This window comes from Gadus morhua, chromosome 16, assembly GCF_902167405.1.
Source record: "Gadus morhua chromosome 16, gadMor3.0, whole genome shotgun sequence".
NCBI classification, from domain to species: Eukaryota; Metazoa; Chordata; class Actinopteri; order Gadiformes; family Gadidae; genus Gadus; species Gadus morhua.
In genome coordinates, this window is record NC_044063.1 from 32,401,913 (window position 1) to 32,418,989 (window position 17,077).

A 17,077-nucleotide genomic window follows, 5' to 3' on the forward strand; every position below is an offset into this window, starting at 1 on the left:
GCAAAGTTTGGTGTCGATTGGTCAAGAAATGTGGGAGGAGTAGCGAAAATACAGTTTTGCGGTTTTCGCGATTTTGCGAAAAAAAATTATGGACGCAAATGGGCGTGGCCTATGCCAAAAGATGCAGCAGACTCCAGTGAATAAGTGGGTACAAGTTTTTGACTGTGGGAGGTTCGGTGTGGGAGTTATAGCCTAAAACTCGTTTTCAGAACATTCCATTGGCCAAATAGGAGATAGACAATGTCGTCGTTTTTTGGCGCCGCCCTGTGGCGACATTTTCCAAAGACAATTTTCCTTTGCCAAATAACTCCCGCCCACATTAATAATTCTTGCCCATATTTTCTATATAGACTCGGGTTTGCCCCTTGATGGTTCCCTTATAGTTTGAATAACATTCCTCTGGCCAATTAGAAGATATACAATTTCCTCGTTTATTGCGCCCCCTAATGGCGAAAAATTCAGTTTTTTTTATTCAACGCCATTAAGGGTAACACTGACATGAATCTAAAATTTGGGCTTGATCCGATGTCTAATTTTGGTATTTTTTGAATTTTTGCGTTTCGGCGTAAAACGTAGCTAATAAACCAATGTTCAAAACGCTACCGTTTCGTCGTCGAGGGTCGGATCAAAAAAGTGTTCGAACATTCTTTGCGTGTGCGTCTGAAGATGCCGTGTGCAAAGTTTGGTGTCGATTGGTCAAGAAATGTGGGAGGAGTAGGGAAAAAACAGTTTTGCGGTTTTTGCGATTTTGCGAAAAAAAATTATAGACGCAAATGGGCGTGGCCTATGCCAAAAGATGCAGCAGACTCCAGTGCATATGTGCGTACAAGTTTTTGACTGTGGGAGGTTCGGTGTGGGAGTTATAGCCCCAAACGCGTATTCCTTGGTATAGCGCCACCTAGTGGCCGGCATGTCTGGATTTTGTCGTCTGCGTAGTCCCCACGGATCTGGATCTAGTCATGCAATTGGCGTGTCGGCACCATTTACGGTTTGGGCTGTGGGCACACTTTTAGGGAGGTAAGTATAATAATAATAAACACTACAAAAACAATAGGGATCCAACCTGTTGGCTTGGACCCCTAACTAGAACTGCAAGCAGTTATGCAGGGGTCCAAGAAGTGTGCATTTCGCCGGCACAACGCGACAAGAAATGTGCATTTCGCCGGCACAACGCGAAGCAAGTATTCAAAACGCTACCGTGAACAACATGTGGATATAAAGGTTTTGACTGTGGGAGCTTCGGTGTGGGAGTTATAGCCTAAAACGCGTTTTCAGAACATTCCATTGGCCAAATAGGAGATAGACAATGTCGTCGTTTTTTGGCGCCGCCCTGTGGCGAAATTTTCCAAAGACAATTTTCCTTTGCCAAATAACTCCCGCCCATATTAATAATTCTTGGCCATATTTTCTATATAGACTCGGGTTTGCCCCTTGATGGTTTCCCTTGAGTTTGAAGAACATTCCTTTGGCCAATTAGAAGATATACAATTTCCTCGTTTATTGCGCCCCCTAATGGCGAAATTTTCCGAAATTTGTATCGAACGTCATTTAGGTTAGCACCAACATGTGTGTAGAATTTGGACTCGATCCGATGTCTAATTTTGGATCTTTTTGGATTTTTAATTTTCCACGTCTAATTTAGCTAATAAACAAATATTCAAAACTCTACCGTTTCGTCGTCGAAGGTCGGATCAAAAAACTGTCAGAGGGTTTCTTTGCGTGTGCGTCTGAAGATGCCGTGTGCAAAGTTTGGTGTTGATTGGTTAAGAAATGTGGGAGGAGTAGCGAAAATACAGTTTTGCGGTTTTCGCGATCTAGCGAAAAAAAATTCTAGACGCAAATGGGCGTGGCCTAGGCCAAAAGATGCAGCAGACTCCAGTGCATCTGTGTGTACAAGTTTTTGGACTCTGGGAGGTTCGGTGTGGGAGTTATACCCCCAAACGCGTATTCCTTGGTATAGCGCCACCTAGTGGCCGGCATGTCTGGATTTGGTCGTCTGCATAGTCTTCACGTACCTGGATCTAGTCATGTAATTGGCGTGTCGTCACCATTTACGGTTTGGGCTGTAGTACCACTTTCTTGGTAGGAAGTATAAGAACTAGAACTGCAAGCAGTTATGCAGGGGTCCAAGAAGTGTGCATTTCGCCGGCACAACGCTATAAGAAATGTGCATTTCGCCGGCACAACGCGAAGCAAGTATTCAAAACGCTACCGTGAACAACATGTGGATATAAGGGTTTTGACTGTGGGAGCTTCGGTGTGGGAGTTATAGCCTGAAACGCGTTTTCAGAACATTCCATTGGCCAAATAGGAGATAGACAATGTCGTCGTTTTTTGGCGCCGCCCTGTGGCGAAATTTTCCAAAGACAATTTTCCTTTGCCAAATAACTCCCGCCCATATTAATAATTCTTGGCCATATTTTCTATATAGACTCGGGTTTGCCCCTTGATGGTTTCCCTTGAGTTTGAAGAACATTCCTTGGGCCAATTAGAAGATATACAATTTCCTTGTTTATTGCGCCCCCTAATGGCGAAATTTTCCGAAATTTTTATCGAACGTCATTAAGGTTAGCACCAACATATCTGTAAAATTTGGACTCGTTCCGATGTCTAATTTTGGATTTCTTTGGATTTTTGATTTTCCACGTCTAATTTAGCTCATAAACCAATATTCAAAACGCTACCGTTTCGTCGTCGAAGGTCCGATCAAAAAAGTGTCTATCAATTCTATGCGTGTGCGTCTGAAGATCTTGTGTGCAAAGTTTGGTGTCGATTGGTCAAGAAATGTGGGAGGAGTAGGGAAAAAACTGTTTAGCGGTTTTCGCGATTTTGCGAAAAAAAATTATGGACGCAAATGGGCGTGGCCTAGGCCAAAAGATGCAGCAGACTCCAGTGCATCTGTGTGTACAAGTTTTTGGACTCTGGGAGGTTCGGTGTGGGAGTTATAGCCCCAAACGCGTATTCCTTGGTATAGCGCCACCTAGTGACCGGCGTGTCTGGATTTTGTTATCTGAGTAGCGGTGCCGGACCTGGATCCAGTCATGCTATTGGCATGTCCGCACCATTTACGGTTTGGGCTGTGGTCCCACAAGTACGGGGGGAAGTATAATAATAGGAAAAATCCTTACAAAAACAATAGGGATCCAACCTGTTGGCTTGGACCCCTAATAATAATCCTTACAAAAACAATAGGGATCCAACCTGTTGGCTTGGACCCCTAACTAGAACTGCAAGCAGTTATGCAGGGGTCCAAGAAGTGTGCATTTCGCCGGCATAACGCAACAAGAAATGTGCGTTTCGCCGGCACAAAGCGAAGCATGTGTTCAAAACGCTACCCTGAACCTGTGGATACAAAGGATTTGACTGTGGTAGTAGTAGCGAGAAGTCAGTGTAGCGTTTTTGCGGCGAAATTTTGCAGACGATATACAATTTCCTCGTTTATTGCGCCCCCTAATGGCGAAGTTTTCCGATTTTTTTATCGAACGACATTAAGGTTAACACCAACATTTGTGTAAAATTTGGACTCGATCCGATGTCTAATTTTGGATTTCTTTGGATTTTTGATATTTCACGTCTAATTTAGCTAATATACCAATATTCAAAACGCTACCGTTTCGTCGTCAAAGGTCGCATCAAAAAAGTGTTTCGTGCATTCTTTGCGTGTGCGTCTGAAGATGTCGTGTGCAAAGTTTGGTGTCGATTGGTCAAGAAATGTGGGAGGAGTAGGGAAAAAACAGTTTTGCGGTTTTCGCGATTTTGCGAAAAAAAATTATAGACGCAAATGGGCGTGGCCTATGCCAAAAGATGCAGCAGACTCCAGTGAATATGTGCGTACAAGTTTTTGACTGTGGGAGGTTCGGTGTGGGAGTTATAGCCCCAAACGCGTCTTTCCTTGGTATAGCGCCACCTAGTGGCCGGCGTGTCTGGATTTTGTCGTCTCCCTAGAACTCAGGGACCTGGATCTAGTCATGCAATTGGCGTGTCGGCACCATTTACGGTTTGGGCTGTGGACCCACTTCTAGGGGGGAAAAATAATAATAATAGGAAAAAAAAACCTTACAAAAACAATAGGGATCCAACCTGTTGGCTTGGACCCCTAATAATAAAAATCCTTACAAAAACAATAGGGATCCAACCTGTTGGCTTGGACCCCTAATAATAGGAAAAAAAAACCTTACAAAAACAATAGGGATCCAACCTGTTGGCTTGGACCCCTAATTAAAAAAAGATAAATTATTTAACAACACTAAACACTAACAGAGGCAGGGAAAAAGGACAGAGGAAGAAGACTTCTCCGTTGTCACAGCATCAATGTCCATCTGTAGAGATCAAGAAAGGAAGAGGCATGAGGAGGAGCACAACAGAACACTGCTCTCTAGGAAATCGTTTACTGATGTAAACTTAGTGGATGCAGTCTTAAAATTATGATTCTAATCCAGGTTTCTATTTCAGGAGAAAGAAATGGCTCATAATCGTTGCTAAAAAAAAAGCTTTATCATCGGCACTAGTGAGGATTAAAAAAAAACACTAAGTATACATATGTAAAACATTCGCGCATTTCTTTTTTTTACATTAGCTCACTAAAACTCGGTAACTAGTAAGCAAGAAAAAGCCTTACCTCCAACAGCTGGTATTATCGTTGCGGGAAGTGCTTCAGAAACTGCCGTAAAGCACTCAGTACCTCTGACAGTGTGACGTCATCGCATTTTTTGAACACCTTTTTAGAACAGATACGTGACCGTAAAAAATGCAATATTCAGCTGAGTTTATTATTGTAGCCCCACCTTTTGAAATCAACTTTCAAATTACTTGACAAAAAATTACATCTTGAGAAAAGTGGATTTTGAGGATAAAACCCCATAGGCTCCCATTCATTCTGGACTGGCCTACGAGCGCCCCGCGTGGACAGAGATTATTACTGCAACCATTCGAGAAAACCGGAACTAACCAGCGAGTGCCCATTCTCCTCATATTAGACATTTTTTTTGACTCGTTTATTTAGTAAGAGAGAAACAGGAAATCAAAACGTGCCGAAGGTAAACAAATCCCGCATGGGCTCTGACGTCATGAGACGCTCGTAATCCTTAAAAGGGACAGCGATCCCTGAACCACCAAGATAGTGAACGACATGCCTAACACAATTGAAAGAACAACACATAACAAAATACTGTAGGTGAATTATGTTACACTCACTACAACCCATTAAATACGGTATGATTTCTAGATGTCATGGCAACGTCCGCTCGCGACACTGGACTTGCGATCGAGGCATCGACGCGGACGTTCATTCACATAGCCAAAAACAAGAGAATAGATGGCTAGATAAAATATACATCAAGACATACAATTCTAAAAAGAACAGATGATGCAGCTACCCTTTTTTCCTTCGCGGTTTGCCCACAGAGCAGCGCACCTGCATTTAATATATCCGTGTATTGTCACAATTTCTCAGTATCAAAGGTGAAAGTAGAAACGGGTGGCCAAAAGCTGTCGTATTGTTAGTTATCACAGACAATTTTAAGTAGAAACGGGTGGCCAAAAGCTGTCATTTGTTAGTTATCACAGACAATTTTCAACAATGAATGTTCTGTACGGAGCTCCATAAGGGACATTAGGGAGAACCTTAGTTTGGAAGTCATGCTTAGTGACACGACAAATAGCCTACTTCCAATTGAAATACAAAATTTAGAAAATAGGCCTACGTGTCCCTGATCACGTTTCAATCGATTAAATAACGTGACAGTGTCACGTATTTTCGTGAGACCATACCTGTACTTCCATGAGTATACTTAAAGGAAGTATACTATCCGCACTGTCTACTACGTTAATTTTTCAGATGTGAGTGCTGTTCCAAATCGAGTACTCTGCCGTGTTCTTTTTGGAAGAGGTCTGTCGAGTCAGGATCGCTTTAACTCACTTTATTTAGCAAAGGTTTGGACTAGCATACTATGAAGCAAAATGAGGGGAATTGTACATGCACATGTGGAGATACACTTAGTAGGGCATTCAAAAGGATGCTATACCTGGAGCGTTCTAACCCCCTGGGCTATGGGTTGTAACTTTAATACTGGGCAGGCGTGGACTTAGTTATGTGCTCTGATTGGCTAAGCATGGTGTTGAACTCCCGCCTCCCTGGATGTTGTATGTGTCTCTATGCTGCTCCCTTGTGGCTATGTGTTGGCATTGCAACTTGCTTTTTAGTATGGTGCTGACCCCTGGTGGCTATGTGTTGGCATTGCAACTTTGTTTGTGGCTATGTGCGGGAATTACACTTGTTCTTGTGGCCTTGAGCGTCTGGGTCTCTCGAACATCCTGACCGCTCGTATCTCTAGCATTGACACATGATGAATGGTCTCCTTTATGAGCTGGACGCCTCCCTAGGCTCCGGATCCCTCCTTAGCGTGATAAAGAAGACTCTAATTGGTAAGGGTATATGTGGCCTTTGATATAAATGTGTGAATTATGTTACATGGCTATGTGCGGGAATTACACTTGTTCTTGTGGCCTTGGGCGTCCGGGTCTCTCGGTCATCTTGACCGCTTGTATCTCTAGAATTGATAAATGATGAATGGCCTCCTGTATGAGCTGAACACCTACCTAGGCTCCGGATCCCTCCTTAGCGTGAGAAAGAAGACTCTTTAATTGGTAAGGGCATATGTGGCCTTGGTATGACTGTGTGAAATACGTAACAACGCCGTGGTGCACTAACCGGCAATTACGATCACGTTTGCCGCCGTGGCTCCTCCCCCGCAATAAACATCCCGCTTTGAACGGTGAACTACGCCTAGCAGCTATAAAAAGCTATAAAAATTACAAAATGACTCTATTAATGCAGACTATGTGGGAAATGCGCCGACTTTGGCTCAGCCTGGCTCCGCCTCTTTCGCTACGTAGTAAGATGGCTGCCGTTGAGTACGGGGGCCGTGTTCCAATACCCGTACTGTCCGTACTGCGTACTCAAAATTTGATTACGCAGTACGTTCCAATTCAGATCCGGCGAAAAGAAGTATACTTCAAGGACCCGGATGCCGTACTCAAAATGGGCTAATCGTGAAGTGTGGATCGTAAACACATGTGCGCTTATGAATAAAACATGGAAGCAATCAAGCTGATCGTTATTTATTTGACTTTTGTCTGTTATGAATGCGGTCATGTCTCCTTCGCATGGAGCCTCTTTGGGGAAGTCACAAAAGCTTTGTTGTGGTTGATCCATTCAATTTTTATAAAACTAAGTGAAATTGTCTGAGAACTTAATTCATGCATCACATTTACAGTACGGTTGATTACTATTATGCAGGGGGAAAAAGACAAAGAAAGAGATGATAAACGTGTATTTATTTGGATATATTATTTAACTGATCTGATTCATTCATTCATATATGCCTACAATCTACCAGTGCTTTGAACACATAAGTATATCATATAAAATACAATTATATACATTCATTAAAAATTACAAACATTGCAAATGATCGGTTGTGCATTAATTTTACAACATTGGATAGTGGCACTATCCCTTCCACCGGTAAACAAATGTTTGTGCGCCACCCTAAGGCGCACAAAAGCCTCCGTTTGCTGGGCTGACCCTAAAAAAAACGATTCAACACAAACATAAATAGGTATACATAAATAATGTAATCTTGTGAGCGAGTAAATTGACATTGGTGACAGTGGTGTTTAACACCAGCTACGTCCATGCAAAATATAGCAACGTATCATTAAGTTGCAAAAACGTTTGAAAAGTGGCACAGGTCTTTAGGCTTGATTATTTGCATTAACATGATGAATCTATAAAAAGCAATACGGCACAAAATATTTCTGAAAACTAATATAACTTCACTTCGTTTGAACGTGTACTGCTCTGCCATTTTCAAGAACCCGCCCAGTGAACGCAGAGGATTGTGGGTAGTTTTAGTTAAAAAAAACGATTCAACACAAACATAAATAGGTATACATAAATAATGTAATCTTGTGAGCGAGTAAATTGACATTGGTGACAGTGGTGTGGTGTTTAACGGTTGGTGCCTGTCCTTGTTAATCTGCTTTGTAATGCTATCTCTGTCCCCAGTGAAAAAGCTGAAGCTATTGTGAGCTTTATTCGGACAGCAAGGCCAGTCATGCAACAGGGACGTCCGCGGACAGGTGCCAGGATATTGTCATCCCAGCTGGTAGTGTGTCGTGGTTAAAGTGCTTCCACCAAACATTGATGCTCTGTACAAAGATCGTACACCTCCATCCCAAAACCGCTCTTCAAAGAGGTAAAGGAATATATCCAAGACCTCATACTAAAGGGATGGATAGTGAAGTCTAAGTCTCCCTATTCTGCACCCGTCGTATGTGTGCGGAAGAAGGATGGCACACTGCGCCTGTGCATAGACTATCGTCTGTTAAATCAAAAGACAGTCCCTGACAGGCATCCACTGCCTCGGATTCAGGACTTGACAGACACTTTGGGAGGGTACTCATGGTTCAGCATCCTCGACCAAGGCAAAGCGTACCACCAAGGTTTTGTGGCAGAGGGTTCACGACATCTCACGGCCTTCATCACCCCCTGGGGATTACATGAATGGGTAAGAATCCCATTTGGACTATCTAATGCACCTGCTGCTTTCCAGAGAAGCATGGAGGAGATGTTGAGTTCCCTGAGGGATGAATCTTGCATTCCCTACCTGGACGACATACTGTGTTATGCAAAGTCCTTCAGTGATCACGTGGAGGTGTGTCGTAAGGTTCTCCAAGCTCTGCAGCACCATGGGGTGAAGCTTCGACCGGAGAAATGTGAGGTATTCAAGCGAGAAGTTCGATATGTTGGGCGCATGGTGTCAGCCGAGGGTGTTCGAGTTGACCCTAAAGACTTTGAGGCTGTGCTGGCTTTGAAAACCAAAACCCCACAAACAGTCGGCGACATCAGGTTCAGGTTCTTGGCTTCCTTAGCTACTACCGATCCTACATACAGGACTTCGCCAAGATAGCCAAACCACTATATGTGCTGCTCCAAGGGAAGTCCCCCATGCCAAAACAACCCCCCCGGCACTGTAAGTCCAAGGGTCCTCAATTACCCTCCAGGACGCCTATAGAATGGACTGCAGATCACCAAAGTACACTAGAAGAGCTCATCAACATGCTAACGCATCCCCCAGTTCTAGCATATCCAAACTTTGAGGAGCCATTCGTTCTGCATACTGATGCGTCAGAGAAAGGGCTTGGCGCAATCCTCTACCAGCAGCAAGATGGGAAACTGCGAGTCATTGGATATGGATCTAGAACATTGACACCTGCGGAGAGAAACTACAACCTCCACAGCGGAAAACTTGAGTTCCTTGCTCTAAAGTGGGCAGTGTGCGAGAAGTTTAGAGATTATCTCTTCTACGCTCCACACTTTACCATCTACACTGATAACAACCCACTGACCTATGTAATGAGCACTGCAAAACTCAATGCAGTTGGACATCGCTGGGTTGGAGAATTATCAGATTTCCGCTTCAACATCAAATACAGGCCTGGGAAGATCAATATTGATGCTGACACACTCTCCCGCATCCAGCTGGATATGAACAGTTCTGTGGAGACATGTACTGAGGAGCTGTCACAGGAAGTGTTACATGCAACCTGGGACGGTAGTCAAGCAGCAAAGAGAAAAGAAGTGGCCTGGCTAGCTGCTCTCTACGCCTCATCTCTCGATGTAATCCCACAGCCTCGTATGACCCTACCTGAAATCAGTCATGATGAGCTTGCAAAAGCGCAAAGAGAAGACCCGGCAATAGGGGAAGTAATAAGGCTAAAAGAGACAAATGCTGTTCTTACTGATGCAACACGGAAGTCTGTGAGGGGGCTCACTCGAAAGATCCTTCATGAGTGGAATCAACTACACCTTGAAGATGAAATCCTATACCGACGGACAACGGAAAGAAAACAGTTAGTTCTTCCTGTCAAGTACCAACCTGTTGCTCTGAAACACCTCCATGATAACATGGGACCTGTGGGTACAGAACGAGTGCTTCAACTCGCCAGAGAAAGGTTTTACTGGCCTTATATGAAAAGGTGCATAGAGGACTATGTGACAAAGAAATGCAGTTGTATAAAACAGAAGAAGCCCACAACGCATGTGCGCGCACCAATGGGTGGCATAACATCTAACTCGCCCCTTGACCTTGTCTGCATAGATTTTCTGCATCTAGAGAAGAGCAAGGGAGGCTACGAGTATATTTTAGTTGTCATCGACCATTTTACTCGGTTCGCTCAAGCCTACCCAACCAAAAATAAATCTGGACAAACCGCAGCAGAGTGAATCTATAATGATTATGTACCTCGTTTTGGATACCCAAATAAACTCCACCACGACCAAGGGCGTGAGTTCGAAAATGTACTCTTCAGAACACTTGGACGGCTGTCAGGTGTCGGTCATTCTCGAACATCCCCGTACCACCCCCAATGTAACCCAGCGGAGCGTTTCAACCGAACGCTGCTGCAAATGTTAAGAACCCTGGAAGAAAAGGAAAAGGATAAATGGAAAGAACATCTTCCACAGATTGTACATAAGTATAACTGTACGCGCCACGAGTCAACTGGGCACTCACCCCATTACTTACTCTATGGACAGCACCCTCGCCTCCCTGTGGATCTCTTGTTTGGATTACTTGAGGAGACAGACCCGGTAACACACACAGGATATGCGGCGAAATGGTCAAAAAGGATGAAAGAGGCATACCAAATTGCAACCAAAAACAGCCTAGCCTCTAGTGCTAAGGGCAAGTCCTATTATGATCAAAAGGTGAGAGGCTTAGTTCTAAAACCAGGAGACAGAGTGCTAGTTCGGAACTTAAGTGAGCGAGGAGGGCCTGGAAAATTGCGCTCGTACTGGGAGAAGAGGATATATGTGGTAAAAGAGCAGGTCTCAGACAATCCAGTGTATATCATTCAACCAGAAGGAGACTACAAAGGAAAAACCAGAACCTTACACAGAAATCTACTACTGCTAGTCAATGACTTACCAGTTGAATCAACACCACAGTCAGCCAACGCAGTTGCAAAACCACCACAAAGGCAAAATAAGTCTCAGCTGAGAGCAAGCGCTACAACAGACCTGGCTCAAAGTGAGGAGACATCAGACTCCGATGATGAATGGACAGGAGGTTACTGGCTGAGGACGCCTGTAAACAGGATGGGACAAAGCCAAGAACCATCGTCATCTGCAAAGGCTGCAGTTCAGACTCCTAGTAAACCTGCCATAACCCACAGAGAACATGCAAATACATTACCTGAAAGAGGGGATGAACAATACATACCTGAAATAGAGGACTTACAAAACATTCCTGAAAGAGAGGATGATCAAAACGATCCTGAAAGAGATGTGATGTTGATGGGAGATAGAACACGGACAAATGAACTATCGGACGCTGAAAACATGCCAGAGCATGAGGAAGGCGAACAAGATGGATACCCTCAACAAAGACAGGAAGAGAGGCTTATTCCCCCCCTTGTGGTGTCTAGTCCTGCAAGAGATGTATACAGAGAAGTCAGACAGTCGGCCAGAGAGAGGAGACCAAGACAGTTATTTACATATGATACACTTGGCCAACCCTCTCTACATGCTTACATAGACACAGTCTTCACTTGCACTACACCATCCCACATACCTTCTCTTAGTATGCCACACTACATCCGACCATTGTTCTCATCTTTGCCCTACACATCACCTATGTACATGCCATACACATATTACATGCCATACACCACACCTGTTTACCAATGGGGAAATATACGTTTTTGAGGTGTTGTAAATGTCAGGGGCCATTTTTATTTTGTCGGGGAGTGTGTGATGCCCACTAATGTGTGCCCACATTTGTGTATATTAAGTTTTTATATACTACACCATTTTATATTATTAAGACACAATATTTCCTACTAAATTGATCTTATTTTGTATGAGCAATATCTTTTATAGTTTTACATTTTCACAATTCAAGTGCACTATCCTGCCAGTAGGAGGCACAGTAATATTGTGGTTTGCCTGAATCCCTGTGAGATCCTCATAACTAATGAGGATCTGAAAAGACAAGTCACGTCTCCCGTGTCAGCATTCTTTTCTCTTTGTTTCAGGTGGGTTATGTGTTTAAAATGTAAAACAAGTTGATGTTAGTGATTGGATAATGTGTAGTGAAATGTTTTAGTAAAGTATGAGTGTTAAAATGAGTACATGTGTAGCTAGTAAGGTCCGACGCTCGCCGAGAGATTTGTAATTGCGGCGCCGTTGGAAGTTTTACCGTTAAGCTAGTAGCTTTAAGCTACTAGCTAGTAAGGTCCGACGCTCGCCGAGAGATTTGTAATGACGGCGCCGTTGGAAGTTTTACCGTTAGGCTAGTAGCTTTAAGCTAGTACCGACCACGCTCGTCTCTACCTTTTTGTTTTATTGTAATAACACCACACGTGGCTCACTTCTTGACGTTTTGTAAAGTATTAAAATGTTTATTGATTGTTGTAAAGCACTTTAAAGATACTGTCAACGGGTTAAGAAAAGTTATTTGAAGTTCAGTAATAAGAAAATGTTTGATATAGCCTACAAGGTAGGTACTGTTAAAAATACTAGTTCAGTAAAACCTAATGGGTTTTAAGAGCATTAAAGATGCACCTTGTACAAACTGTTTATTGTATCAGAGAGATGAAAGAACAACACTGTGAGAAAAGGTGTGTTTTGAATTGAAGAGTATAGACAACATATGGAGTAATATGATGCTGAGTTTAAAATGCATGGACAATGTGAAGATAAACGGTAACCTTCAGTAAATTGAGAAGTTAAATGAATAAATATAACTAATGAGGATCTGAAAAGACAAGTCACGTCTCCCGTGTAAGCATTCTTTTCTCTTTATTTCAGTTATCTATAATCTGTCCACGGCGATCCCACCTGGGACCCGTTACATTAACACCAGCTACGTCCATGCAAAATATAGCAACGTATCATTAAGTTGCAAAAACGTTTGAAAAGTGGCACAGGTCTTTAGGCTTGATTATTTGCATTAACATGATGAATCTATAAAAAGCAATACGGCACAAAATATTTCTGAAAACTAATATAACTTCACTTCGTTTGAACGTGTACTTCTCTGCCATTTTCAAGAACCCGCCCAGTGAACGCAGAGGATTGTGGGTAGTTTTGGCTCGTCTAGGATGCAGCGATGCATCCTTGAAAAATCTCGGAATTCTCAAAAACAAAGGACGCAAAAATGGCGCGGCTTTCGAGTGTCCTCAACATTGGAACAGTGCTTGTCGGCGTTCTATGACGTAGCGTCCTTAAAAGGGCGGCCGTTGAGCATGCTTCCTTGACATTGGGAAACAGCCGCGGACACGCAGTATTAAAAAGCGGAACCGCTTCCACACTACCAAGTCGTTCCCAAAGTCCGACGTTACAAACGCTAGAAAGCACTCGAGCTAGCACTCTAGTCTCATCTCCATAGGACGCGACTAGCAAGGACGCGTCCTAGCAAGGCTGCAGCCTTCACTTTGGGAAACAGCCAGAGTACTCGATTTGGAACAGCACTCGCATCTGAAAAATTTGCGTACTCAAGTGAGTACGGATAGTGCAGATAGTGTACTTCCTTTAAGTGTACTCATGGAAGTACGGGTATTGGAACACAGCCGGGGAGTGTCCTTCGATCGCCCGTTTTGAGTACGGCATCCTTGAAGTATACTTCTTTTCGCCGGATCTGAATTGGAACGTACTGCATACTCAAATCTTGGCTAGTAAGTACGGACAGTACGGGTATTGGAACACGGCACTGTACTTACGTGACACAAACCAGCACCGCAAACGCTCTCTCCCGCTTGAGATTGTCTTTCTTTATAGGTTCATGGGTCTGATTCGCCGATTTCCCATGCTGATATCCCCGGAGATTCTCGGGCATCTTCGACAATTTGGCTATAGATTGTCTCATTACACGCTAAATAATATAATTATAGCCTAATTATATATATTGCCTATACATATATATAGGCAATATATATAATTAGGCTATATATATATATATACATATAGCATTTGTGGTTTTGGCATAAACATAACTAGGGTGCACTGTACTGTAGTGGTATGAGGCAACACGGCTGCTTAGACACAGTCTTCTGTTTCACCACGCCCTCTCCGGCCCGTTCGCCAATCATTGCTTGTCGAGGGGATAAAAGTAGGCCGTGCCCTTCCTCCTGAACTCTCGCTTCTTGCCTCTTCGGCCCGTCCACTTCCGGGTCGTTGCCCTCGCCGCTCACCTCAGAGCACAGGTAGGCTCACCTCCGCATGCTGTTGCGTACATTCGTCAGCGTTTTACTAAAACTTAAACCATTACTATAATAGATCTGCCGAGATCCTCATCGCAATCGGGGCAATGTATTGGGGTCGTTTACCGCCGCTGACCAGAGCATAGGTGAGTCATGGTGAGCGTTTTGTTGTCGTTTGCCTGTTGGCAGGGGCGATTCTAGGGAGTGTGGGGGCCCTAGGCAGAGGATTGTTGACGGGGGGGGGGGGGGTATGGAGCGATTTTTTTTTTTTTTTTTGTCTCTAGGGGGCCCCCTAGTAGTGGCCCGGGGCCCCAAGCAATTGCGGGGCACCAGGCAATTGCCTGGTATGCCTAATGGGATGTAGCGCCTCTGCCTGTTGGTCCGGTGCTAAGCTCACTTTGCGCTCCTCTCCCTTTAACAGTCTGCTTGTCGCATGGTGCGTGGTGGCTGTCTCCCCCGCTACGCCGATACTCTTCACCCCTCTCCCTCTTTAGAAGGGACGCAAGAGAACCGGGATTATGAACGCTTGACCGAGAGCTGAGCCTTCCGTGTTATCTATTAAATCATTGCTGTATTGTCATTGCTGTTGCTTCGCTGCCACTTCCGCCGACTTGGTTCGGGGCTCTGTTTGCTGCCCCTGGTCGGCTTGCCTCCTGCTGTTAGCCCTGAGTCCCGCTGCTGCTGTGCCTGGTGCGGTGTGTGCGTGTGTGGCTGCCGCTCGGGTGGGCCGCTGCGAGCTCCGCCGGGACTCACCCCTGGTTTGGACTGTGTGTGTGTGTGTGTGTTTTGAGTTAAGTTTTTTTTTGAGTTAAGTTTTGTGTCGTTGTTCATTTAATTTTCATTTGGAAGGGGAACTTCTCAATCTGAGCCCTTGTTTATTTTTGTTTAAAACATATGTTATTGTTACTTGTTGAGTTGATATCTCTGGTCAGAGACTGTTTAATTTTCTTGTTTACTTTCATTTTGAGTGATTTTTGGTTATTGCAAATTAATACTCTTTAGTTTATTGATTTGATTTGTTACGTGATATTGTCTGTCAGTTGTGAGTCCTCCTAACTGTGCCCCTTCCTCGTAGAGCTGAAGGCCGACAGTGGTGGCGGTGGTCCTCCTGGACCACCGCCACACCGCCACACGCACACATGGGTGATCCCTTGTGTGTGCGTGCTTTGCTTTAGATTTTATTCGTTTGGACTTCACGTTTTTGCTGTGTGTGTGAGGTGCCCTTATTTCTTTTGTTGGATTTAATTTCCCCCTGACGACCACTCTCCCAGCCGGTAAGCCTCAGCTTGTACTCACTTCCTTCCCCAGTTGGGCTTACTTCTCTTTTTCCTCTTTTTGTGCCAAACTGTTCGTAATAATAAAATGCTTTGTTATTTTTGAACTCTGTCTCCCGCCCTCCCTGATTGAACGAACCTGAGTGTCTTATCGTCAGAGGTGACAATCATAATCACAGTGTATAGGTCCTTGGGCCCAACCCAAGGTGGCGTTGTCGGTAACATAGAGAAGATACTCTGACATAAAATAGTAAAGCCTCCTCGTGTCGCCACAGTACTATCTGCGCACACCCTTTCTGAAGCCTCTCTCTCGCTCTCTCTCTCTCTCTCTCTCTGTCCCTCCCTCTCTCTCTTTCTCTCTCTCTCGTACCGTTTTGTGGAGCATGTTCATTGTCTGACAACACTCCCATTCAGAAAGCATTGGTTTACATTTCGTTCTGTGTAGCACGCAAAAAGTCGGACTATCGTACTCCGGAACACGCTTCAATAGATTAACGTTTGTGCGCATGAACACGCAATCGCGTGATTCCGCGGTTGAACAATATGATGGATCAATCTCAATCAATCTAATCTTTAGCATGGATTCTGAAAGCCACAAGAGGTCAACATTGTTTGGTTGTTTTTTATTTTAGTCAAAAACTAAAACAAGACAACTCCATCAGAACCATATAGTCATTGTACAGTTTTAGTTGCTCATACGAAAGAGCCATAGAGACTATATTGTGTACATGTAGTGCACGAGTAGCTGCTCTACGATTAATGATGTATTTTATAAGAATTAAAACTTTAATTCTGGATTTAGTTTATATAAGAGGAGAGAAGACGCCCCAAACTGCCTTTTTAACCATTGCCGTGTTCCAATATCCATACTATCCATACTTACTAGCCTAAGTTTGAGTACGTAGGGCGTTCTGATTCAGATCGGGCGAAAATAAGTGTAATGAAAGGACCCGGATGGTGTACTCAAAACGTTCAAATCCCGAAGTGTGTGGTCGATGTACACTTTTCGTACTCAACGGCAGCCATCTTAGCTACGTAGTGGAAGAGGGTGGAGCCAGGCTCCACCCTCTTCAAAGTCGGCGCATTTTCCACATAGCCTACATTCCTACATTAATGGAGTCATTTTTTTTAGTTTTTATAGCTGCTAGGCTTAAAGTGTTCACCGTTCAAATCGGGATGTTTATTGCGGGGGAGGAAGCGCGGCAGCAGTCGTGATCTTAATTTCCGGTTAGTGCACCACGTAGTATTCGATTTGGAACAACACTGACATCTGAAAAGTAGTGCACTTAGTGAGTGCGGATAGTGTGTACTTCGTTTAAGTGTACTCATGGAAGTAGGTATATCGGAACACGGCACATTGCTGTGTTCCGATATCCATGCTTCCATGAGTACACTTAAACGTTGTACACTATCCGCACTCACTCAGTGTGCGGATTGTCAGTGCCGTACCAAAACTAATATTCTGTGGTGCATTAACCGGAAATTACGTTTGCGACTGCCGCTGTCATGCCAAATTTGTACCGGCTGCCAAATTTGTA